Here is a 25285-nt window from a genome sequence, read left to right as displayed (position 1 = left end):
AACCCCACATTAGAGGCGGGAAGGGAGCCCTTCATCAGGCACTGAACTAATGTCTTGCAGATGCCTGCACCTTGGGAGGTAATCACAGTGACAGATCTTAGCCTTGGGTCTCCTTCACTGCCCCCTCCCCAATGACTGCATACATGGCTGTTATTAAATAATGGATTGAATTACCTGGCAATGCAGGAATCTGAAGCTCTCTTGCAGAGCTGATCAGATGCTTCAGGAATCCTAGATACACAAACAGGCAGCCTGATTCCCCATCACATCTTCTCACTCAAGCTAGAAATAATGGTGAGTCATTCTGGGCAGGAGGGCAGGCTCCAGGTCCTGGAGGTGAGCTCCAGGGCTGGGCTGGGCTGGAGGGGCAGTGGTGTGCCTGGCCAGGGGCACGCAGGACTTGAGGACAGCTGAGCTTCAGTCTGGAGTCTTTGGAAGGAAGGAGGCAAGATGCAAAGCTCATCAAAAGCCAGAGTCCTCCTGGCTGTCCTCAGGAGGTGTGACGTTGCCTGGAAAAAAACAGAAGCAAGGTGGAAGCAGGACTTTGGGTTAGCTGGTGCCCGGGTTTCAGAGGACTCTGGCAAGCCTTCCTTCCACGCCCACCTACTGTTGCCGTGCCACACCTGAGAACTACCCCTCAGCCTCCTGGCCTCTTCTGGGCAGACTTCCATCAGCTGGGAGCAATTTCTCCCAGGGAAAAAGCCTTCAGGCTTGGCTGGACCTGTCTTCTCCAGGGGCCTCCCCAGGCTGAGCCAGATTCCCGGTTGGTCCTCAGTAGCTATCAGGAGGGATGCTAGGTAAGGCCCTCCCACCCCCAGATCAGGACACAGCATTTCCCAAGGGGAGGGCTTCAGACACCAGCCTGACCACAAGCTCTGACCTCGGCAGGGCCCTGGAGGAGGAACAGGACCCTCCACTCCTCCTGCCCTCCTTCTCCCAGCACACACTCCTTCAGAGCTCATCTACGGAGACTCCTCACACAGAAAGGTCGACTCTACAAAAGCTGGCTGGCTTGGTCCTGTGACTTACTCTTCCTCAGGGATCCCTAGGCTGCAGGCTTCCCTCTGAGCGGGGTGGCATCTGAACTGGGCAGGTGCTTGACCAACGATTTCTCCCCCAAAGAAAATCTCTCACATTTCCTGAGCAGGGAGTGCAGAACGAACGCTCAGCCAGCGAAGCAGCTTGGCAGCAGCGAGAGGGGGAGCCTGGAGGAAGCCGGCTTCCGGGCTGGCCCCCTGCCGGCCCAATCCGTTCTGCCCCTGGGCGGGGAAGGGTCCGGGCCCTCTCCCATCGCCCAGGGCTCCGGCCGGGATTCCGCCCCGCGCGCTCCGCGCTGGAGGACTAGACCCACCAGCTGGCAGTGGCGGCGAGCGCCACCTTAACCCTCCCCTACCCGGCTGCTGTGGGCCCCGGCGCAACCCAGCTCTTTTGCCCCTGGGGTGCAGCCGAGCGACCACCGAGGCTCCATCTCAACCCGAAAATACCGGAGCCTGAACTCTGCGGGTGGGGCGTAGGCTGCTGCCCCAGATCTCAGCTTCCAACCGAGCGCGGGGGCGCGGCGGCAGCCCACGGCCCGAGCGAAGCGGAAAAGCCGTTCTCTGCCGCAAACCCTTTAGTATTCGGAGCGGGAGAGAGGAATGCAGCCCGGCAGTTACAAGTGATTCTGGTCTTACCAACCGGCGCTCTTTACCAGACATGGTTATGCTGTCAGCTGCACTTCCCATCACCCGCCTGCTCCTCTCTGCGCCCTCTGCTCCACGCCACGCACAGCCCAGAAGGTCCCCGAGGCCATTCCGTGCCCTCTTCTTTCCCAAGGCTCCAGACCCCCTCGCCCGCCCTGGCTTGGGCGGGCATTGGTGGTCTGCACAGGCTCGCCCGCCTGGGAGTCAGCCCGAGCCTGCCGCGCTGCAGACTCAGTAGCCCGGCGCCTCGCAGCCCCTCTGGGCGCCGCAGCCGGGACTGGGGGAGCAGCACACGCAGCCCAATGCCCCGACACCGACTTACCCTTCCTGATGGGCACCCGGAGCCTCCATGTTTCTGGGTGACCACAAGCGCCGGCGGAACCGCGGTGGCGCAGGGAGGCGGCCGCGGAGTGCGTGCGGCCACCGGGAGCCGGCTCTGCAGTCCCGCGGGCGGCGCGTAAGGAGCGCCCGGCTACCGCCCGCAGCCGCACCGCGCCACGCAGCGCCGCACCTGGCCCGGCAGCGAACTTGACTTAAAGGGGCCGGCCGGGCAGAGCTACCGAGGAGAGCCACCCGCCGCCACCACCGATCTGGCAGCTTCGTTGGGCTCCCAGGCCTCGGCCCCCACCCCACAAGGAGAACACCCCATTCCTTGGCAGAGCCCAGCTTACTAACCAGAACCTCGTGGAGAGCTCAGCTGGGTGCTGCCCGGCCTGGGAAAGGACGGGAGGAGGCAGAAGTTGAGGAGCGGTCACGAGAGGCTTCTCCAACAGACAAAGTAGTCAAGGAGGAAATCAATGGCAGCTATCCCAGGCCCGAAGTGGGATCCAACCCCACGGGACATGTGTTGCTGTTATTACCATACTGCCAGACAGAATCTGCAGACCCGCTCGTTGCCCTCTTCACCGACAGGTCCCCTTTCCCAGCTCTGCGTCCCCACCTCCCTCTTACCAAGCTAACACTTTGGCTTCGTAGGGGAGTGCAGCAGGTGAGGGCTGCAGTGTGGCAGAAACTCGCTGCTGCGTTAGTCCCCACCGGGGAGGAACAGCCACTGGAGCAGACAGAACTGCAGAGCTGGCCCTCTGTACTCCGTCCCCTCAGGACCTGGGCAGGGAAGGCTGGGGTATAAGTATCGGGCCCTAGGTAAGGGCCAGCTACTCACACAACAGGGGCTTTCTCACAGTCCTTACAAAGCCAGCTGGCCCACAGGGCTCTGGGATTGGGAGTGCAGCCCAGGGCACACTGGCCTGGGTGGAGGAGTTTGCCCTTTGCTTGTGTAAGTATGTGTGTGGGAAGCCCAGCCTGCCTTCTGCTCAGCTGGTGGATTTGAGAGGGTCCTGGTAGCTCTAGGAGCTATATGACAGCCCCAAGCCCCTGTGAGTTCTGGTCTCCAGATTCCTGTCAGAATCATTGTCCCAAACAGTGGTTTCTTGAGCCCAGGCTGCCATAGACAGGGAGCCCTGGATGCAGAGGGGCTCTTGGGGTGGGGCTGGGGAGCACGCTGCTGGGACCCCCTTGCTCAGTGAGCCTTCCTCAATAGACCTGCAGCTTGCAGTGGAAGCTCTGAGAGTCCACAAGGTCCAGCTCTGTGCCATTCTGGCATTTCATCAGGTAGGCATAGTTTACGGATGGGAGCCTACCCAGGCTGCACATGTGGTCTGGTGGGGCAGCTAGTGAAGTGCTGGTTTGATTTAGTGCCCTAGAAGCTGGGCCCACCAATGTCCCAGCCTGAGTATGGCCTGGGTATTTTGGAGGCAGCCAGGCTGGGACTTTAATCCCTGTCAGGTACTAGGCAAATTAATCCCCATCTCTGGACCTCAGTAGCCTCATCTACAAAATGAGGATACTTCACAGGCCATTGTGAGGTTAAATTGTTTAGGTGAAGAGTTTAGTCCCCAGCACATTCTCCACAAAAGCTGGTTTCTCCACACCACTTCCCTAAGAAACTCCCCTAGTAACTCCCAGCCTCCTGCTGACTGCTTGCCTATTTCTTTAAGTGCTCAATCACTAGGTTCTGTTGTCCACGCTCTCTACTTCCCAGTTTGTCCTACCCTCACCTTCCCTGAGCTCTCAGCCCTTCCCACCTCCTTTGCCAAACTGTCCCCCAGAGCCCTGCTCCACAGTCCTTCTGGAAGCCTCGCCTGACTAGCATCACAGGGAATCTCTCTCCTTCTTGCCACATAGGGTCCTCATGTCAATTCAAGCACAACAGTCTTATCCATTCGATCATGTCTATACATTTCTTTGCCCTCCTTTGTAAAAACAAAAGCTGTGGACAGAGAAAAACTCTGAGGGAGAATTACTAATCATGCTAATTGGGGTCACGTGCTTACCTTGTGCCAGACAGTGTGCTAAGCACCTCTGGCCCAGTGGGACTTTCAGCTCTGTGAGGTAGTTTCTACATCAGTACCATTTCAGGGAGAAGGAAACCGAGGCAGAGAGAGGTGAAACAGCCTGCCCACAGGCACCAAGTGGTGGCTCCGGGACTTGAATCGGGACTCTGATTCTAGGACCTTCACCTCTAGCCCCCACACCAGACTCCTCAGGTGGAAGGAGCAGCCTTGAATGTCGCTGCCCTCTGTAGGATCTTCCTCTGACCCCTGTTCTGCCTGACGGGCCTCAGGAGTATGTCGTCCTCTGACCCCCCTTTAAGGCCTGGTCTAAGTGTGGACAACTAAAAGCAAATTCACTAAAGAAGGAAAGGAGAACAAAAAAAAAACATGAGACTGTTGTGCAGGGGCACAGGGTGTGGCTTCCACCCATGCTGGCTCTTGGCTTGGCAGTGCTGTGTGAGAGAAAGAACACGGACCCATTTCCTAGCTCTGACTCTTCCTGGCTGTACGAACTTGAAAGTCATTGAAACTCTTTGAGCTTCCATTTTCTCATTTGTCATGTGGGATAGCAAGACTACTTTAACAAGGTGGTAAGGATGAAATGAGTTATAAAGAGTAGACACCCTGCTAGCTTAATCACTCATGGATAGCTCACTACAGTGTTCACCACTTCTGCTTTTGGCTACCAAAGAACAGCTGGAGTGCCCCATGATACCTTTCTTGGAGCAGGCCAGCTCCTCCCCCACCAACACCAGTTCCTTCCCCTTCAGTCCAGTTTCCTGCTTGGGGCCTATGCATTGCCTTCAGCAGAAGGAAGGACTGGCAACTGCCCCATGAGTGACCTGCCCCTGCTCAATACAGCCAAGTTGTTGGTTCTTGCAGTCCATGACTATGGCCATTGAAAAGTGGATTTATGACAGTGTGTCCTTGCCCAGGCCCATGCCCACGCCACCCTCACTGAGACACTACAGGTACAGAAGAGAGGGACTCTTAGTTGTTCTCACAATTTGAGAACATAGAAGGCTCCATAAGCTCCCTTCTTGGTGTCACTCCCAGAGCACCAGCTCTCCTGGCATGCCCCCCACTCTGTTGATGCTCCCCCCTCACCCCACTGGCCCACTGTGGTAGCACAGCCCCTCTAGCTCAGAGGAAGCAGGCAGGGAAGCATGGAATTTGAGCCCAGTAGGAAAGATGCCATTATCTCTATATTATGGATGAAGACACTGAAGCTCAGAGAGGGCAAGTCACTGTCCAGGGTAATTTAGCTCGTAAGTGGTAAGGCTGGAATGGAATTCAAGACCATCTGACTCCACAAATCACTGTTCCACTCTGCTGCCCTCTTCCACTGTTAGCTGGGTGCCAGGCCCCTCGACTCCCTTCCTGGTCTTAGGAACATGGATTCAGTCCAGCAGAACTTACAGACCTTTAGGGCATATCCACACATCCTGTGGAGTTCACCCAACCTGACAGCAAGTCTATTTTAGAAGGGGCTGGTGCTGGTGACAATTAATGTTCACACCAAGGGAGTTGAGGCAGTGGTGCAAGATTCAAGACCTGAAGGCTTCACTCTGTGCCCTTTTCTGGAACAGCTCTACTGATGCTTCTCACATCTGCAGGGCCCAGGGCTAAACATCCATCACCCTGGCAAAGAATGTTACTAGGTAGAGCATTTGACCATGGTTGTAGTCTCGGCTTTAGTCTTAGTATGCAGAGCTGTGTGGCCCAAGATCACTTGCTTGACCTTTCTGTGCTGCAGTTTACTTGTAAAATAGGAAGAATGGCATTTCTCCCCACCACCACCATTCCCTTTGCCTCATAGTGTTTAAAGAAAGAGAAGAAGGAAGGAAAGAAGAAAGAAAAGTAACATTCATTGTTAGTGTGTATTAAAATCCATTTGTTAGAATCAAAGAGGAGAACATGAGTGCATCCTTGGAAAAGCAAAAAGCCTGATTAGTGTGGAAGAGTTCACTGCTTTTCAGTTGTCGGTGCTGCTCTCATGATTGTGCCAGTGCATCGTGTCTGACGACTTCCCCTGAGGTGTAATTCATTTCAGCCCCCTACTTACCCACTGTGGGAAGCCTTCTGAGAGTAACTCCCACTGCCTCTAAGGAACGCCTGCGTGGAGGCCTGGGCCTTGGCTCCTATCCTAAGTTAGCTGCCATATGTTCATCCCACTGTGCTGTAAATCTTGGCCAAGTAAGACTATGCTAAGGCATGGCTGGGCAGAGGGACCCTCTGCCACCTTTTAGAGCTGCTATTCTGTGTGAGGCACTATGCTGGTTGTCTCGCCGTCAGGCCCCTGAGGGTAACCCCAAAGGCAGTAGAGTTCAGTGCTTGAACTACAGCCATGGGGCCAGCAGATCTTTGGATTAATCCCAGGCCTACCGTTTTTTTAGCTCTGTGCCTCAGTTCCTCACCTGTAATTTTTTGTGTGGCTGGATTGTACAGCACTCAGAATAGTGCCTATTCCTCAGCAAACACTACGCATCAGCCACCAACAGCTCATCTTCTTAGCATGGCCACCGTGGCATTCCCTGTGAGGTGCAGAAGTGGGAGAGGTCTCCGGTGAGCTGTGACACAACACACCTTTTGTGTTTCAGGCCCCATCCGGGACGGCCCGTGATTCCTGCTGCCCACGGAGGTCGGCTCCTGGGCATGCTGGCAGTGTCCCTCAGTCACTGGCTCTCAGCTTTCCTCTCTCAGGATTTTTTCTGAGGCCAAAGTGGCTCACTCAGGCTACCAGGGGTGACCTGGGTGTTGGGGAGGCGATTGAATGTCTTCTGTAAGACGGACAATTCATGATCTATAGCCGGCTCTTCAGACAGCTTCTGTCTATAGGGAGCCCTGATGGCTCACAAAGGTAACCAGCTCGATCAAGAGAGCCTGCTGGCCTGGGTCAGGTCAAGGCCTGCAGCTAGGGTTTCTCAACCCAGCTCTTTGGGCCTGTGCTTCAGGCAGCTGAACCAGCTCCCTGGCCCTGTTCATGGCTGGCTCCCTGGGTACTCTGTCTTCAGCCTAGGCCCCTTTCCAGAGCTGCAGATTCACCAGCTCCACTTTGCAGGCCTGCTTCTCCTTTATGTTCCCTTTGTTAGGAGAGTCAGCACCTTCCACCCTGTTGCCTAAACTAGACCATTAAGCTCTCTCTGCTTCTCCAACCCTGATACCCACCCCACATCCAATCAGTCACTTGGTTTACTTTTCTCTGATCCCTCTACTTCCCCTGCTGCCCTGGTTTAAGCAAGCTACCAGAAGGCACAGTCTGGGCCACTGAAACCTTTTCTGATCCTCTGTCTGTCTCTTCTCCCCATGGTTGCCATAGTGATCTTCTTAAAGTACAAATTCAAATCATGTCACTTCCCTTTTAACTCCTCATTGGTTCCCTATTCCTATGAAACAACCTATATGTCCTAAAAGGGAAGATCTGATGTTCCCCCACCCTCCCTTTGTCCCCCTACCTAGAAGTCGATATTGGCATCAAACTGAACTGCTCTGAAGGCTCTAATTGGCTTAAAACAGACAGATTAGGTAGAGACCTGAAGTCAGACAAGCCAGGGTTTGAGTCCTGACTCTGCTGCTTGCCACATGTGTGACCTCAAGGTGGGGCATTTTTCCTCTGAGTTACAATCTGTTAAATGGGCATAATAATGCCAAATGCTTGCTCTGAGGCTCAAATGAGATCGTGTGCATGAATAATTATCTCAGCACCTCCCCTGTGGGAAGGGCTTAAGAAATACAAGTTTCCAGATGATTCTGGGTCTTCCTGCTTTGGCTCTAGCAGCCTTTTCTCCCAGAACACCCTGTCTTTCACCCCAGCAACTCCTTTGCTAACATTCAGCTCATGTCACATCCTCCATGAAGACTTTCTGGCCCCTCTTCCTGGTCTCTGCCCACCAGTGCAATGCCTGCCTACTGCCCAGGGCACAGGCCCATCACATCAAGTTCAGAGAACTTATCTCTGTCCCTGTGCTGTGTATCCAGAGGTCAGGGCACATGTCTTCCACCCGCATCCCTGTGTCTCATCCAGGCCAGGCATACTGCCCCAACAGTGTTTGTGAACCAGCCAACACTGGCAGATGCATGGACTCCATGGTACCCACAGCTTAACCATCCCCACTGCCTTTTAGGCCCTAGACTTGGCATCTCTGAAAAACCCCTGCTTCTAAAGAACCCTGAGTCACCACAGGGCCCACCAGGGACTGTTCTTGACTCTTGCCTAGTAGGCCTCGAGGAAACAAAAAGAAGGGCCAGCCTTACACTAGCCACCACCAGGGGGAAGATCACACCCAGGCAGTCCCTGCATCGGAAGATGGCAGAGGGGGAGGGTGGCTCCCTCTCTGTTTCCCAGAGAAGTTAGGTAACTTGCTCAAGGTCATATAGCTAGTTAAGCAAGGGCCAGGGCCTGAACTCGGGCTCCAGAATTCATTCTTTTAACCATTCTGCTGTGTTGTTTTCATACCTCAAGTACCTGGGCTTAATCTTGTCTGCCTGTCACTCTGTGCTTTAGGCTCTGCAAGGATTCCTAAGGACTCTGATTCATTTTCCTCCAGCTTCCGCATGTATGCCTGCAGGGACTGGTGCTTATTGCCTCTTATGGTGGGTCATTCCAACTTTGAACAGAGCTAACTTTTTGATGGCCTCTGTTGACCTGGTATCTTCTTTCCTGAAGCCTTCACTCAAGGGTCTTCTTTCTATCTGTGGCATAAAACAGAACCCCAGCGCACATCAGCACTTCCAAAGTTCAAGTGAGTACCAGGAGCCCCACAGTTTCTCTTCTTTGAGATCATCATCCCTGGGCCCTTGACTCTTCCTGATATGCCATGGTTTGAGGCTTTGCATCAAGTCACCCTAGCTTGTAAGTGTGCCTCACACCAAGGTCCCCAGAGGAGGGCCCTTCACCCAGGTGCGGCCCCACAGACCAGAGCTGGGAGTGCGATCACAGCTTCTGTCTCATGAATGCAGCCTAGCACACTCTGACCCCTTAGGGTCCACATCCTGTGGCTGGTTTGTCTGGACCTGATTATCACTATAGCCCCTCTGTCATTCTTCTCTTCTATTCCTGCCTTTGGTCCACAGAGATGGGGATGAGAGCAGACAAACAAGATGTGACTTGATACCATGGAAAGACCACCAGCGAGGCATTTACAGTCCCAGCTCTGCTGCTACCTGGGCAACCTTGGAGAGTGTGACCTTGGGAAAGATGCTTCCCCTCTTTGGGCCTCAGCTTCTTCATCTGTGAAATGGGAAAGCTGGACTACATGATATGTATGACCCCTTCTTGTCCTCTATTTCTTCACTTCACCCCAGCAGAAATGGGAGCCCCATGCAGACAGATGGCCGTGTCTCATTGCGCTCTACTAGTGTCCTAAGTGCCCCTATTTTAACTATTTCCTGAGAGGACATTGAGGCTCAGAGAGGGAGTGTGACCTGTACAAGGTCATGTGGCTCTAGGGAGAGGCTGAGCTGGGATTCAAGCTCAAGCCTCTCTGATCCCCAGTCAGCCATCCCCTGACAACTCACTGCCTGTTTTAAAAGGGAGGAAGGAATTTTAGAGATGCCACATCACTTCAAAATGAGTCCTGAGAAAATTCAAAACTGCAAACCTGATGCTCAGTGCATCTTAATGATGTTCTCTGATTCACAGTAGGGACATTGCAAGGGTTGCTCAGAGAGTCTTCAATTCTGAAGCCCTGCAGAGATAACATGGGCTTACATAGCAGTGAGGGGTCCATGAAACATGGAGAAAATCAGTGGGCTCTCTGGGGCTTGGTGGGCTCAGGGACCCAAAGGAGACCTTTAAGACAAGGAAAGGGTTGACTGCCACATGCCACTTAGGTATGGCTTCCCTGGAATGCTAGAGAAGTGGAATGTGGTGAGTGAAAGGTTGGATAGAAAAGTATCAGGTAACAAACACATGCTTGTTGAATGGAATGAGCTCTAGAGGCAGCAGGGCCTTGTCCAGGCAACTCAGATCTGAGTTCTGGATGACTCAGCCTCTCTGACCTGTCTTTCAAACAGGGAGAATGGAGGACAGAGGATGGAGGTGACTGAGACAATTTGGTGGCTTTCTGGTGTTACAGAGCCAAGAGGAAGCTGCAGAAGTGAAGGGAAGACAACCTAGGAATGAGCAAGGGTCTAGGGGCGTCAGGAACGGCTAGATGGAAGGACAAGGAGTCCAGACTGGTGGTTTCCCCCGCACTCCACACTCCAGCCCCGTCTTGGTGGGCCTGCTTTCCACCTGAAATTCCAGGGTCATTCAACAGTGCCACCCAGTGGCCATAAGGGAGAGGCGCAGAGAGGTGCTCCGGGATGCCAAAACTAGATGCGAAAAGAGAAGAACCCAGCCACTCAGAAAAAAAGAAAACTGAGCTTCTTCCTGCCTTGAGGATGTGGTTCAGGGTTCTCCATGGGTCTCTTGGTCTAGGCGGAGCTGTTATGTAAGGGTCCTGCAGGCCCCCAAGGGACTTCCTCTCTTCTTGAGCTGTGGCCCTTAGAATCTGCTGGGTTAAGCCAGGGCTTCCCTCATCTGTGGATCCTCAGCCTCCCTGGTGTGAACCTGCAGAGGCAGGGGTGTCTGCAGCCCCTCCCCCAGGCCTCTCTCTGGGATGATAAGGGGCCAAGAATGCAGCTGCCAGCTCACCCTCTCCCCAGGCTCATCTGGCCATGATCAAGGTCATGGTTGTTGCACAGTGGGATCTCTAGGGTAGCAGTAGAAGGGCTGGAAGTCACTTTGCAATGGGTTGCATGCTTTTCTTCCAGAATCACCCTTTCCAAGGTCCATGAGTAAATAAATAAGCAGAAGTTCTTCCTCGAAGAAAGATGAGACCCCAGAATCAGACTGTAAAGAAGGTGGCGTGGTTCCTAAGAAAAACACAATAGAATCTGGGAATAAGGGTATAATTGAAGCTCTTCTTTTCAGGCTTTTCTGATAAGGATAATACCTAACAGAGGCAGATACTATTTTCATTTCCATTTTACAAATAGAGAAGCTGAAACAATGAGGTTGAGAAAATTGCTAGTGACCACATGACCAGTGATCAGGCGCAAGATGCAGGAGCTGAACTGTGGTCTGATTCAACAGCCTTAGCTCTAAACTAGGCACGAGTCAACCAGGGGACACCCAGAGCTTGGCACATAGGAGTTGCTCAACAAATATTAGTTGAGTATGTAGACCCTTCCCTAGAGCTGGACAGGGAAGCAGAGTTGTCAGCAATTGACTCTAACCCAAGGTAGAACGAATCAGCTTAAACTGGAGAATAAAGCACAAAAGTGCACAGGAAAAGGAAAGCCTTCATAAAACCTGGGACATTTGAGAGATGTCTTTAAGGAGAATTCCAAAGGCACTGAAAGGGGTGTTGAGACAAGGGTTGTTTGAGCTCTCTGCCTGGGACATCTGCAAACCTCCCCCCATTGTCGTTCATCCACTCATACCCTGCAGAAAGGCTCTCTAAATAGCCTATCTCAAACTGCAAGCTCTACTGCTCTGCACCTTATCATGCTGTGTTCTCTTCATAGTATCTACCTCCACCTGTCAACTTGCTATGTAGTTATTTGTCTTATTCTTCTACTGTCTGAATGCAAATTCCACAAGAAGAGATTTGGAGGATTTTGCTCTTTCTTGGATCCCCAGGCCTGGAGCTCAGGCTGGCAGGGGAGGCAGACTGGCAGATGTTGGGTGATGAGTTGAAGATGCCAGGGAGTCTGGCTCTCTGGGCTGGATGGTTGTAGGGGTGGAGACATAGGGTGGACTCAGGACCCAGCCCCAGAAGGTAGGGTGCTGTGGCTCCCTGCTGGGGTGCACAGGATGCTACACTCCCACAGCAGGATGGCACCCACCACATGGAGAGCCACCTGTCAGCTTGAGATAAATATTTTTTTCTCTTCTTCCAATTCTTTGGGGAGTCTGAGGAGTCCTGAGTCCCCACCTCCTCTCTGGATTTGTCATTCAGCTGAGGTGTCCCTGGAGAAGCACTCATGCCCTCTGTTCTCTCTGCTTGGAATTAGTGCTCTGGGTGGGTTTTCTTTGGGGGAGGCAGGATGGGGGGCATAGCCCTCTGATGAGAAGGGTAACCAGGAGGGCTGTGAAAGACACCTAGGTCGAGGATGAAAAAGATAGAGAGCCTGGCTCAGGTGAAGTTGCCATTGTTACTTAGACATCCATAAGCAGCTCAAACTTGGCACGGCCAAAACTGAACTCGCTTTTCTGCCCCTGACCCCCAAACCTGACACCCCACCCCCTGTCTTTAAGTAGCACCATTCCTCACCCAGTTGTTCAGGCCCAAACCCCTGGAAGCAAACTTTTATTAACCCCTCAGTTAATACAATTGCCTCTGCCTTCAAAGTGTATTCTGAATCTGATGTCTTCTCTCCTCCAAGAAGAAATTCAGGCACCAGACACCCTCTCATTTCTCACCTGGGCCCCAACAGGACTCCGTGCTCCTACCCACGCCTTATGCAGAAGCCAAAGTGATTTTTTAAAACATAAATCAGATTGTGTCACGCCTTTGTTCAAAATCCAATGGCTGTTCACCACCCTTAGAGCTAGACCCACAGCCTTTCTGTGGCCTGGAAGGCTCTGCACCATCTGTGGCCTGGATACCTTTCTGACCTCATTTCCAACCAACCTCCCACGATCACTCAGCCGAGCCAGCTGCCTCCTTACTCATCCTCAGACGCAGCAACACCCCTGCGGCAGGGCCTGTGCATGGCTGTCTCCACCCCTGGAAGACTCTTTCTCCAAACATTCTCATGACTCACTCCCTTTATGGACCCCATGTGTATCTCCTTACATATGACTTCCTAGGAGATTCCTGGAACATTTTGAGGGAATGAGTGAAGAAAATAATTCATGATAACACCTGTATTAACCCTGTGCCTGGAACACAGGAGCACTTAATAACTAGCATGTAATTATAGCTTGGCCTAAGATCTGTCTCAGCTATGATCTGCTCCCACCCCCAGGGGTCCCACAGGACCAACACAGAGTAAGTGGTGGAAATCGGCTCTGCAGATGCCTGAGCTGGTCACGGCCACTAGAGGGCGCCACACGCAGCGGCATCTTCACACTGCGGCATACTGCGATTGCAGCCACCGGGGAAGTTGAGCCTCCCTCCCAGGCCAACACCGGAGAGGTGGGAAGTGAATATCCACAGGCCTGGGCTCTGAACCAGCACCTGGCTGCCTGCATATCCGTTAACCCCGATTCTGAGAGCCTATGTCAGGTGAGATTTTCAGGGTTAAAAATGGTCTTTCTTTCCCACTTTTTCGTCAAGCTCCAAATCTCAGGATGTCCAGTCACCCGAGTTCACACGTTACCAATAAACCTCCCCACCCTGCCGCCCCGTTCTACAAATACAGTACCCAGACCGTGGAGCTTTAGTGAGGTTAAGTAAGGCTCCTATCAGACTTCTCAGGCCCCAGACCGAGCTTGACATTCTAGCATTCAGAATGACCCCCTGACCTCAGAGTGCTGTCTTTCCTTCAAAGACATCCCTTTGCCTGACAGCCCTCTTTAAGTATAATCCTATTCATGAACAGCATTCCCAGCCTCTCCAGGCTAACTTGGGACTAATTTCCACCTAGAAGGCCACGGTTCTAAGTACACATCTTCCATAGCAAATACTGCTGTGAACTGCATTGTGTGAGCTCCTGAGAGCAAAAATCTGGTTTAATGGGAGAAAGAGACTGAGACAGAGATCAGGTACTAAGTTGGTGAATACCCAGGGCCAGGAGGCTCCTATCAGACTTCTCAGGCTCCAGACCAAGCTTGACATTCTAGCATTCAGAATGACCCCCTGACCTCAGAGTGCTGTCTTTCCTCCAGCACTTTCCTCTTCCCCTCTGGCGAATCCTGTGCAGACAGGTCAACCCTGGAGGTCCTCAGTGCTGGACAGTGCTTTAGAGCCCACCTCATTGTTTCCTGGGCACATCCAGGATACCAGGGAACTCATTGTTCACTACTCCAACCCCCATCCCAGGCCCTCGTGTTGTGGTCTGGCCCACTGGAATTTGTGCAATGTCTTCCTGATAGTAAGCAAACTCTCTGCCCTAGACACAACTGCTGTACTGCTAAGAATGGGGCTTTTATTTGGCAGAGGGCCAGAGGGTGGGACTGGGAAGGGCGAAACAGGGCAGGACTGGGAGTGAGGCCATGAATGGCTGGTCTAGCCAATAGATGTGTTAAGGTGAGGAAGTAGGTAGGAGGCGAGTACAGGTTCAGGGCAAAGAAGCATCTGAAGTGGGTGTAGTTGGTCTCCCAGGTACTCCTGCTTTATTGGTCATTCCCACTGAAAGCTCCTTTTAAAATATCCTCCCCCACCATCCCCACACCCAGATGCCCCACGTGCAGGATTGTTTTGCAAAACAAACTGCTTTTATTATGTAATGATGACTGTGCCTATCCACTGTTAAAAATGTGAACGTTTACAACAGCTAGCATAGCATCTGACCAGCATGAGAGGCTGTGGACTGCTTCACTGAAGTGTGAGAATTTGGCCCAAAGTAAAGCCACTTGACATTCTGTTTTGCCTGGGAAGCCTTGTTACAAGTAGAGGTGTGACTTTTCCTCAGGCTTTTTGAAATTCTAAAATAACTAGGGTGCTTCAGTATTTTCCCCTTGGACACCCTGTCTCTGGAGATTCCTGAGTGTGGATGCTGGTTCTGACTTGTTCTGTCCTGCAAAGTCTCATGCTTTAGAATATTGTTCTTTGCTGTGTGAATAAGGGTCCTTTGGCTATTTTTTTAATACATTTCCATTAAAAAAATGGATTAGTGGGCTAATTTTAACTATAGCCCTTCCAAGTAGCATAAAGCTTTAGTCCAATAAAAATACAGCTGTCTCTGGAACGCCAAATTGTATAAAATTTTAACTCCATTAAAAATAACAACTGGTAAGATTTCCAGTTACGGCAGAGTGAAGAGGTTGGAAAATCCTTTCATCCAAAAATAATGTTAAACTGGACGTAATTGTCAAAGATAGTCACTTCAGGGCTCTGGAGTTGAGCAAAAACAAATAACACACTGAGAAACACTTAATAATAAAAATACCCTGTTGAACATCTGGTAAAAACAATGGGAGTCTGTGGTGTTCTTGCTCAGGGCTACCCTTCATGCTCCAAGCTTGGGAGAAGTTAAGCAGAGCATGGCTGTCTATGAAATCCAGCAGCTTCACTTCTGGAGGAGGCTGTCTTGATTTGGGGTGGAGGATGAAAGTCCCATGTTCAGCAGAGTTTTCAGTAAAAGTGGCAAACTTGGTATAAAACAAATGGGAAAGCCCACAGCCCTGCTTGCTTGAAGATTCATGATGCTTGGTGTAGGGAGCAGACCAGTAGGATACCCAGAAATTTAACAGGAAAGTATGAAAATTAGATAGCCACAGAAGGGTAAGGTAAGCTCTCCACTCATCTCTAGCTGACTGGAAGGCCATGCTCATGCACAAGCAAGTCCTGAGAAGAACTGGTAGAAAATAAAAGCTGACTTAAACACCTGCCTGAGCTTTCAATGTGATCTCCAACCCATACCCAGATCCAAAGGTAAAGGGTGGAGCCTTACTAGCTCAGGGTGTGTGAGCACAACCTCTGACCCATCGTTGGCTGATCACTGAGCAATGCAAACCAACAGAAGCCCCTCCAAAAATAGGCTAAAAAATGGGGAAAAAAACTAAGTGGACAAAGAGTGGCAGCACATTGCAGAGAGACAGGTAACTAGAGAGAGAGAAGTCTAGGCAAATTACTCAGAAGACAAAACAAAAAAACCCAAAAAAGTGAAACCAGCAAAAATTATCAAAGGAAAAAGCAAATCAGAATCCATACTGCCAGATATCTAAAAATGTACAGTTTTCAACAAATTACCAGATATAGGAGCAAAGAAATAAGAAAGAAACAACAAAGAAATAGAAAAATGTGCCTCATAATCAGGGGGAAAAAAGCAATTAAAAAACTGTCTTCAGTGGACCCAAATATTGGATTTATAGGGGAAAAAGGAAAGATTTCAAAGCAGTTATTTTAAATGTTTAAAGAATTAAAGGAAAATAATATGACAATGTCTCAACAAGTAGGGGAAGGGGATATGAATTAACAAGTAGAAACTCTAAAAAAGGACTTCATGTAAATTCTAGAGTTGGAAAGTGCAATAACTGAAATGAAAAATTCACTAATATTTGAGAGGTCATTGAAAAAAGAATCAGTGAACATGAAGGTAGATCAGTAGAAATTATCCACTATGAAGAACAAAGAGAAAACCATGGAAGAAAAATGAACAGAATTATATCTTTGAAACAATATCAAATATGCCAAATATATGTGTAATGAAACTTCCAGAAGGAAAGAAAGAGGCAGAAAAAGTATTTGAAAAAAAAAGTGGCTAAAAACTCTTTAAATTTGGTGAAAAATATTAATCTAAAAATCCAACAAGCTCAACAAACCCAAGTCAGGGTAAATACAAAGAGATGCACATGTAGATACATTATAGACAGACTAGTGAAATCCAAAATGAAGAAAAAATCTTGAAAGCAGCAAGAGAAAAATGCCTCAGCATATACAGAGAACAAGCATATGACTGACAGCTGATCTCTCCTAAGAAACAATGGAGGCCTCAAGGTAGTGGAATAATGTATTTAAAGTACTGAGAAAAAAATAAAACAGGAATTCGATATCCACTCAAATATTCTTTAAAAAAATGAGGGCAAATATAATGAAAGATATTTTTTAAAGAATAACACAAAAGAGAGAAAAAAGAGAAACCTAACATATCAAAATTTGTGAGATACCATTACAGCAGTACTTAGGGGGGCTTAATAGCATCATATGCCAATATTAGAAAAGATCTCAAATCATTGACCTTAGTTTCCACCTTAAGAAACTAGGAAAAGGAGAAAAATGAAACTCAAAAGAAGGAAAAGGAAGAGTAAAATGGAAATCAATAAAATAGAAGGCAGAAAGCAATAGAGAAAAATCAATGAAATCAAAACCAATTCTGTGAAATTAGTAAAATTGATAAGCATCTAGTTAATTTAGCCACAAAAAGAAATAACTGATATCAGAAGTGAGAGAGGTGATATTAATATTCAACCTATAGATATTACAAGGATAATAAGATAAAATCTAATTAAAATTTTTTTTAATTTAAAAAATTTTAAAAGGAAAAACTCAGTGAACAACTTTATGCCAATAAATTTGAAACTTAGATTAAATGGATAACTTCTTGAAAGACACAAACTACCAAAGCTCATACTAGAGGAAATATATAGCCAAATACCCCTATACTTACTAAAAACATAAATTCATAGTTGAAAATATGTCCACACACACACAAAATTTCAAGCTCAGATAACTAAACTGATGAATGCTACCAAATATTTAAGGAGGAAATAATTCCACACAAACTATTCCAGAAAATCAAAGAGAAAATACTTCTTTACTGATCCTATGAGGCCTTCATTACCCTGATACCAAAACCAGACAAAGACATCACAAGAAAACTACAGATCAGTATGCTTGATGAATAGATGCAAAACTGAACAAAATATTTATCAAGTCAAATCCAAAATAACAAAAAAAAGATAATATATCATGACCAAATGGGTTTTACCCCAACGATGCAAGGTTATCTCACTTTCAAAAATCAATGTAATTCACCATGTTAAGGAAATAACAAATAAAAACCACACGATCATTTCAACAGACAGAAAAAACACTTGACAAAATCCAATATTCAATTTTGATAAAATCTCTCAGCAAACTAGGAACAGAAAGAAGTTTTTCCATCTTGATGAAATGCATCTATAGAAAACCTATAACACATATTTCCTGAATGAATGCTTTCTCCCTAACATCAAGAAGACAGGGATGTCCACTCTCACTATTTCTATTCATGATTGTAGCCAGTATAAGGCATGAAACAAAAATAAAAGGCATTCAGATTGGAAAGGAATAAGTAAAATTGTCTTTATCCACAGATGGCATGATCATGTAGAAAATCCAAAGGAATCTCCAAAAACTGCTAGAATTTATGAGTTTAGCGAGGAGTCAGGGTACAAAATCAATGTACAAAAATTATATTTCTAAATACTGGCAACAATTATAAATTGAAATAAAAAATCATTTTTAGCATTAAAATATGAAATACTTAGGGGCAAATCCAACAAAAGATGTGAAAGACCTATACACAGAAAACTACTAAACATTGGTGGAATGAATGAAAAACCCAAATAAATGGAGAGAGATGGATTGCATTCCAAAGTTGAAAGACTCAAGATTGTTAAGACATTAGTTCTTCCCCCAAAAGTTAACATTCTGTACAATCCCAATCAAAATCACAGAATAATTTTTAGTAGAACTAACACATTGAGATGGAAATGTAAAGAACCTTAAAATAATGAAAAAAACTTTGAGAAAGAAGAACAAAGAGATACTACCTGATTTCAAGACTTGTGTTACAATATAAAGAAGTGTGTCACTGATGTCAAGATAGACAAATAGAATCAATGGAGCAGGAAAGAAGGTCCAGAAATTGACTGACACGTGTATGGACATTATTTTATACAGGTGCAAAGGCAGTTCAATTTGTAAAGGATAGTCTTTTTAATAAATGACACTGGAACAATTGAATAGCTAGACCCTACTCTAACACCATAAAAAGAAATCAATTATGGATCGTACACCTAAGTGAAAGAGTTAAGGCTGTGCAACTTCTAGGAGAAACAAAATTTTTGTGTACTTGTGATCTTAGGTTACTCGAAGATTTCTTAGAAATGACACTAAATAGAATGATCTCTAAAATAACAAATGACAAATTGGACTTCACCACAATTAAAAACATTCGCCCCTCAAAGACACCATTAAGAACTTGAAAAGATAGACCCGGGCTGGGAGAAAATATTTGCAAATCTGATAAAGGACTTATATACAGAATATGTAAAGAATTTCTACAACTCAATAAAAAGAAGCAAAATAACTCAATTAAAAAATGAGCAGGAGATTTGAATAGACATTTCACCAAAGAACATATACAGATGGCTAATATGCACATGAAAAGATGCTTGGCATCATTAGCCATCAGGAAACACAAGTTAAAATCACAGTGAGATAGCACTCCACACAATGAATTATAATCCAAAAGACTGACACACTGACAGCTGATGAGGATGAAGAGAAACTGAAACCATACATTGTTGAGGGGAATGCAAAATGGCAAATTCACTTTGGTAAATAATTTGCAGTTTCTTTTAAAAATTAAACATTTACCAACCCACTAGCAATTCATTCCTAGATTTTCATCCAAAAGAAATGAATGTTCATAGAAGTCCTATTCAGAATAGACACAAGAAGAAACAATCCAAATGTCTGCCAACTGGAGAATAGATAAACAAATGTGGTCTAACTATACAATGCAGTACTGTTCAGCAATAAAACAAGAATGAACTGATACATGCTACAACATGGATGAACTAAAAAAATTACTCTAAGAAGCCAGACACAAAAATCATATGACTCTGCTTATATGAAATTTTGAGAAAGGGCATGTCTATAGAGTAATAACATAGATGAGTGGTTGTTGGGGCTTGGGGTGGGAGTGGGGGTTGACTGCCAAAAGGCAGGTGTGAATTTTTTGGCATCACAGTTGTATAACTCTATAAATTTACTAAAATATCTTTGGCTTTTACACTTAACATGAGTATATTTTATAGTATATTGATTGTTCCTCTGTAAAGCTGTTAAGACTATACAGTAACAAGTACTACATATGCCCAGAAAAAAGACTAGGAAAAGTACACAAACATATCAAAAATGGTTGTGTTGGAAATTCTGAGTAAACTTTTTCTCTATTTTCTTTATTGTCAGTAATCTGTATATTTATAATGGAAAGTATAAAAATTAGAGGAGAATCCAGAACTATTTTATAAAACTATAAATAGTGGCAAGTCTTGAAGATGGAGGTTGAGATGGGAGAAAGGTCTGATAGGGGAGGCATTTTTGTTTTGGAAGTTCTTTCTAGGCCTTAGAGCCATCCAGAAGCAAGGCAACTGAAAGGGCTGGGGCTGCCAATCAGGACAGCTTGGAACTGTTTTTACCTCTTCCTCCCTCATTGTTAAGACGGTATCACCAAACCCTGGCAATTCTCCCTTGAGAGTAGTGGTTCTTCTATTCCTCCATTCTTGTCCACTCAGACCTTGGGCCATTGCAGAGGCTGTCTAATGGGTCTGCCTGGCTTCATTTAGCTTCCCTTCAATCTACCCAAGGTAATGTGAACACAGTGTTTTAATAAGTGGAGAAAAGCCCCACTAGTTATCATGCTGTACTGTAAAACCTGAATAATTAGAACAGCATGGTGGTCCTGGAACATGAATAAATAGACCACGGAATTAGAAATGAAAGTCCAGAAATAGCCTGAGTATGTGTGTGTGTGTGTGTGTGTGTATGAGTTGATACATAATAAAGAACATCTCACAGATCTGAGGGGGGAGGGATGACTTTTTAATAAATGGCATAATGACTGCTGGGCAGCTGAAAAAGATAAAGTTGGATCTTACTCCACACCCTTCATCAGTGTAAACTCCAAGTTAAAGATTCAAATGTAAAAAGTGGAACCTTGTTCCTGGAAGAAATCATGGAGTAATGGTTTATAATCATGAAGTGAAGAATGCCTTCTATATGTGACTCAAAATACCAAAGCAATAACATTTTTTAAATAGTAAATTTAACTGAAAGAACAAAGAAAAAATAACACATTTGTGTGTGGTTAAAAATATACAGTAGGGAAATTCAAAGGACAAATGATAAACCAGGAGAATATTTGCAACTCACAGTCCAGACAAAGGGCTAATCTCCTTCATGTATAAAGGGCTGAAAAAAGTCAATAAAGAAAAAAATAAGCAACAGAATAGAAAAATGGGAAATGACCAGAATAGTCGGCCCACAGAGAAATGCAAATCTCTTTTGACATGTGAAAAGATACCCTCCCTCACTTATAATTAAGACAAATGAATATTAAGACTCCACTGAGATATCATTTCTTTCACATAGCAATTGGGCAAAAATTCAAAAGTTTGACTACACACGTTTTCTGGGTTCTGGGAAAACAGTCACTTTCATCTGTACGTTGTTGGTGGGAGTGTTAAATGGGCTTGCCCCCATGGAGGGCAATTTGGCAATAGTCTTCAAAATTATAAACATATTTACCCTTTGACCCAGCAGTCCCAACCTAAGAATTTATCCTGAGTATATCAAAATGACATATACACAGGTCATCATTGCAGAATGACCATAATAGTAAAAGACTGGACACAGCCTAAGTGGCCACCAATAGGGCACTGGTAAAACAAGTCATGGTATATATTCATATGTACAATACTGCAGTACTATACAAAGAGACTGAGTATTTCTATGATGATACCAAGAAAAACCTCTGGATATATTATAAAGTAAAAAAATAAGGTGAAAACTTATGCTACCTTTTGAGTACAAATACACATTAGAATATTCGAATAAAAACATGCATTGGTATGTGTTCAAAACTGCACCAAGAAATACTAGAAAGATACAGAAAAAAATTGAACTCAGTAGTTACCTGTAAGGGTTAGTGTTATTACTTGACCAATAAGGGCAGAGTAAGAATGAGACATATCAGTGTGTGTCTTTGTTATTTTCAAATATTCAAATATTTCAAATATTACCATTTGAAACAACAATAACAAAAGAAAAAAGGTAAGGGAAGAAAACCAAAATAAAACTAGGGATATCTTAAAGACTAATATAATTATATAAATGTTAATGCCAGACTTGGGTGGGGAGGAAATGAGAGAAGCAGAAACTCCTACGAGGTGGACAGGAAACGAAATAGGACAGGCATGGGAAAAGGGGTATTGAAAGTATTGCAATGTGTCCTTCTTTATTTAGAAGAAATGTTCTTGGGCAATGATGAGTTTCCCCTTTGCCTGAATTCAGTGAGATATGACTGGTTGAAATGAGATTAAAAAGCCACTGCTTATTCCCAGGCTCCTTAACCGATGAAGCCTTATTGTTTGGAGGTGATGGTGGTGGTCAAAGGAGCTCCTAAGTGGTCACAGGCTGCTCATGTGCCCTAATGGAGGGAAAGGCAGTGGGCAGATGGGAGGATTGGTGAGCATGGGTCATGTAAAAGGCCAAGAAGCAGTCTCAGCTCTGTTCTCCACACGGGGCATGTCCTGATTGGGAGCTGGTATCTCAGTTTTGATCCATGAACTTTAAAAAAAGAGAGAAATGAGAAAGAGTAGCTAAATAAGTGAGGAGTGGAATGTTTCTCTTCTTCTGTGTTCATCTTCTGAAATCGCAACCATTTTGTGAGGTTTGCTGCAGAAACTCCTCCTGGATGTCAGAGCTGACCTGATCATCTTCCACGTTCCTACAGCACTGATTTCTACTCAGGGATAGCATTCACCCCACGCTGTTTTGTATGAGAGGAATGGGAGAGAAAGACTGGTTCACCCCAGTCTGTGAAGTCCTCAATAGAGTCTTACTCATCTCTGTACTGCCTTATGGGACTCTCCAGTGCCTGGTGTCTAACACATAACAAGTCCTCCAAGAATGTTTGTTGGTTGAGTTCTCTTTGTAGAGGACTGGACAAGAGGAGATGACTTGAAAAGATAGAGGAAGCCAGATTAGAGGCCTTCCACAGTGTCCCTGTGGCACCTTGGACTTCCCACTTCTTACCACCAATCACACAAGATTCCCTTGGACATTTTAGACCCATCTACCCCAGCCAGATCCGTGAGAGCGGACTTGTGCTCCATCTAGGGACAAAATGAGAGCCAAATGATCATTGAATGAGAGGACACTGCTTCACAATGCCATTGATTGACTTAGAGCTCAGCAGAGCTGAGTCTTCTGGAAGACATGGCGCTGCCCTTCAAACTCAGGGGCAAGTTCCTGGCTGCAGGGCCTCACGTGGTTTCCTCAGATTCACATTTGGTTCTGCTCATCTCCCAAGCGAGATCCATGAAGATCTTCAAGAGTGGCTCCCAAACTTGGCTGCACATTAGAAGCTCCTGGGAGAGCTTTTCAAATTTCTTGTATCCAGGTTGCATTTCAGATTAACTGAATCAGAATGTCTGTGATGGGAACCCTGGAATGGTGATTTTTTTAAAGGTCCCCAGGCGATCCCAAGGGTGGCTAAGTTTTGGAAACACAAATTTGAGAAATGCATTTTGGGTATTGAAATTGATTAAGTCTCAATAAACCAGAAAATTAAATTAACAAGGACACCCATGCCTTTGACACAACATACATGGAGAAACCATCATAGGACATTTATCAAAGACTAAAGGATCTGGTGTGATGGCTGAAATTTGTCCAGATGCTGCTGACATTTGCAGATCTCCCTGAGAAGCAGGCTCTGTTAGGCACCTCTTCCTCCACGTAATTGCTCTCTCTTTCCTGGAATGTGTGCTTATTCAGTATTTGATTATTGTTGCCATGATTTGTTCTCACTGGACTGTGAGCAACTTGAGAACAGGAACCATGTCTTATAAGCACACTGAGTGTCTGATAACCATGGTGGATGACTGGCACATTTCTGTGACATGACTATGTCCCTGAATTCATTCACTCATGCAGGCATGAATGCATTCAACTAGTGGTGGTAATGACAGACAGAAAGAAAATATTGGCAGAGAAGAATTAATTAGGAAGACAGGAAAGAGAATAAATACACGAAGGGGTAGAATCAAAAAAGGGGAGTAAAAGGCAGAGAAGGAAAGAAAAGAGAGAAGAGTATTCATTTGTGTAATGCAGTGGCATTTAAGTTGGGTTAGAAGAAGCATGCTTTTTAATAAAAAAATTAGTGAACATCTGTAAGTACTCTGTACTTTCTCTCCTTTTTAGGGTATTAATCACAATTAAAATAAATTAATTACTGTGGTACTATTAGCATAATGTCTTTCCTGTTCCAGGCTGCTAGGAAGGCAGATCCCACCCATGGCATTCCCTCCATGTTCTCAGTGCCTAACAAAGTATGACATGTAGTGGTGTTCAGTCAATACTTACCAGGTGACTCAATAGATTGTTCACAGTTTTAATTCCCTCTCCTATTAAAACACCATAATATCCTCATCTCAGGGTTGTTATGAGGAATAATTAGATGACATATACAAGCACCTGGTGCATACTAGGCTTTCAAAAAGTTGTTAATCCATTACTATTATTAAGAAAAACCAAGTACCTTTACTGTGCCAGGCACTGTGCTAAGTCGGGGCCATAAAGGGACAACTGAAAGTGCAGAGTAATTGCATCTATTAGAATTAATAAGGGTTTGAGGACCCCAGTGTCACGCCTCCTCTTTTACCCTGCAAAGAACCTCCAACATCCCCTCACAACACCCTCCTTGCCCACCTGCACCCCCACTACGCTGCAGCAAGTCCTGGAACCAAGAGTGATCTGCCCTTTTATGACCACCAGATGACAGCACAAAGCCCCCCGCCCGCTGGGCCTAAGGCTGGCCAGGGGTGCCCAGGCAGGGTCTCTGTCTGCAGTTCCAAAGAAGAGGGGGCCCAACCCCTGTTGTTCTGCCCTTGATGTACTGTTTGGGAGTTACAATTAATGCTTTGGGAGTGGCCCTTCCTTTCCATTTCTATCCCCCAGACTGCAGCCCCTTTCCTTGGGGTCACTTTACACTTGCATGGTTCCTGCTCAGAATCGTTCCCTGAACACTTTTCCTTTCACTTCCATGCCCTTACAGATCCTGATATTGCTTTTTTGAAGGCTCAGAACCTCCTGTCTGACCCTTAAGATGCGTCTCCATCAAAGCTCACCTCCTGATGCTTGTTACACCGCAACATGGCCTGTGATTCATCTGTTCTCTATCTTTGTTCCCCACATTCCTTGACCACTCATGCCCATACAGGCCTGTATTTGCTGCCTGTCATTTTCTTTCATCCCCTTGAAAGTTCAGCTGCAAGCTCACCTCTAGGAAGCCTTGCAGTCTGACACCAGATGACAGCTCACTCCTCTACGTGCCCCATCGGAACTTCCTTCCTCGGTAAGGTCCCCAGGGTTTCAGGTTTGGTGGCTGACCTGGTTGCACCACACTTTATCAGCAGTCTTCACGTGTTTCCTGCCACCCCAGGAGGGAGGGCAAGAATACATCATTCTCTTAAAATAAAAACAAGTCCTTTTCCACTCCTCTGGCTTGTGCCTACACTCATCAAGTCCTTACCAGCCACTGATGGTCTGAAGGGAAAGAAGGCAGCCCGTGGGCCATGGGTGGGAATGAGGGGGAGGGTGCCCTGTAGAGCAGCTTAAG

At 46.5% G+C, this 25285-nt stretch overlaps 1 protein-coding gene across 3 annotated transcripts in view; it reads right to left on the bottom strand.

The window, feature by feature from the left end:
• Nucleotides 1–25034, bottom strand: part of KCNA2 (potassium voltage-gated channel subfamily A member 2) — a 28353-nt gene extending 3319 nt beyond the window's left edge. Inside the window, exons 1-2 of one of the 3 annotated variants that reach the window (XM_036916731.2) lie at nt 24947–25034; nt 175–509 (exon numbers count right to left, since the gene is read on the bottom strand). The gene's annotated coding sequence lies outside the window, so the exon portion shown is untranslated. Of the gene's footprint in view, nt 1–174; nt 510–1029; nt 1946–2004; nt 2163–24946 lie in introns of those variants that run through there. The other 2 variants (XM_036916729.2, XM_036916730.2) reach the window with 2 other exon arrangements.
• Nucleotides 25035–25285: the final 251 nt, after the last annotated feature.

The sequence above is a fragment of the Manis pentadactyla genome, chromosome 4 (assembly GCF_030020395.1).
Source record: "Manis pentadactyla isolate mManPen7 chromosome 4, mManPen7.hap1, whole genome shotgun sequence".
NCBI classification, from domain to species: domain Eukaryota; kingdom Metazoa; phylum Chordata; class Mammalia; order Pholidota; family Manidae; genus Manis; species Manis pentadactyla.
The sequence above is the reverse complement of the archived record's forward strand: the minus strand, read 5'-3'. Positions and strand labels throughout refer to the sequence as shown.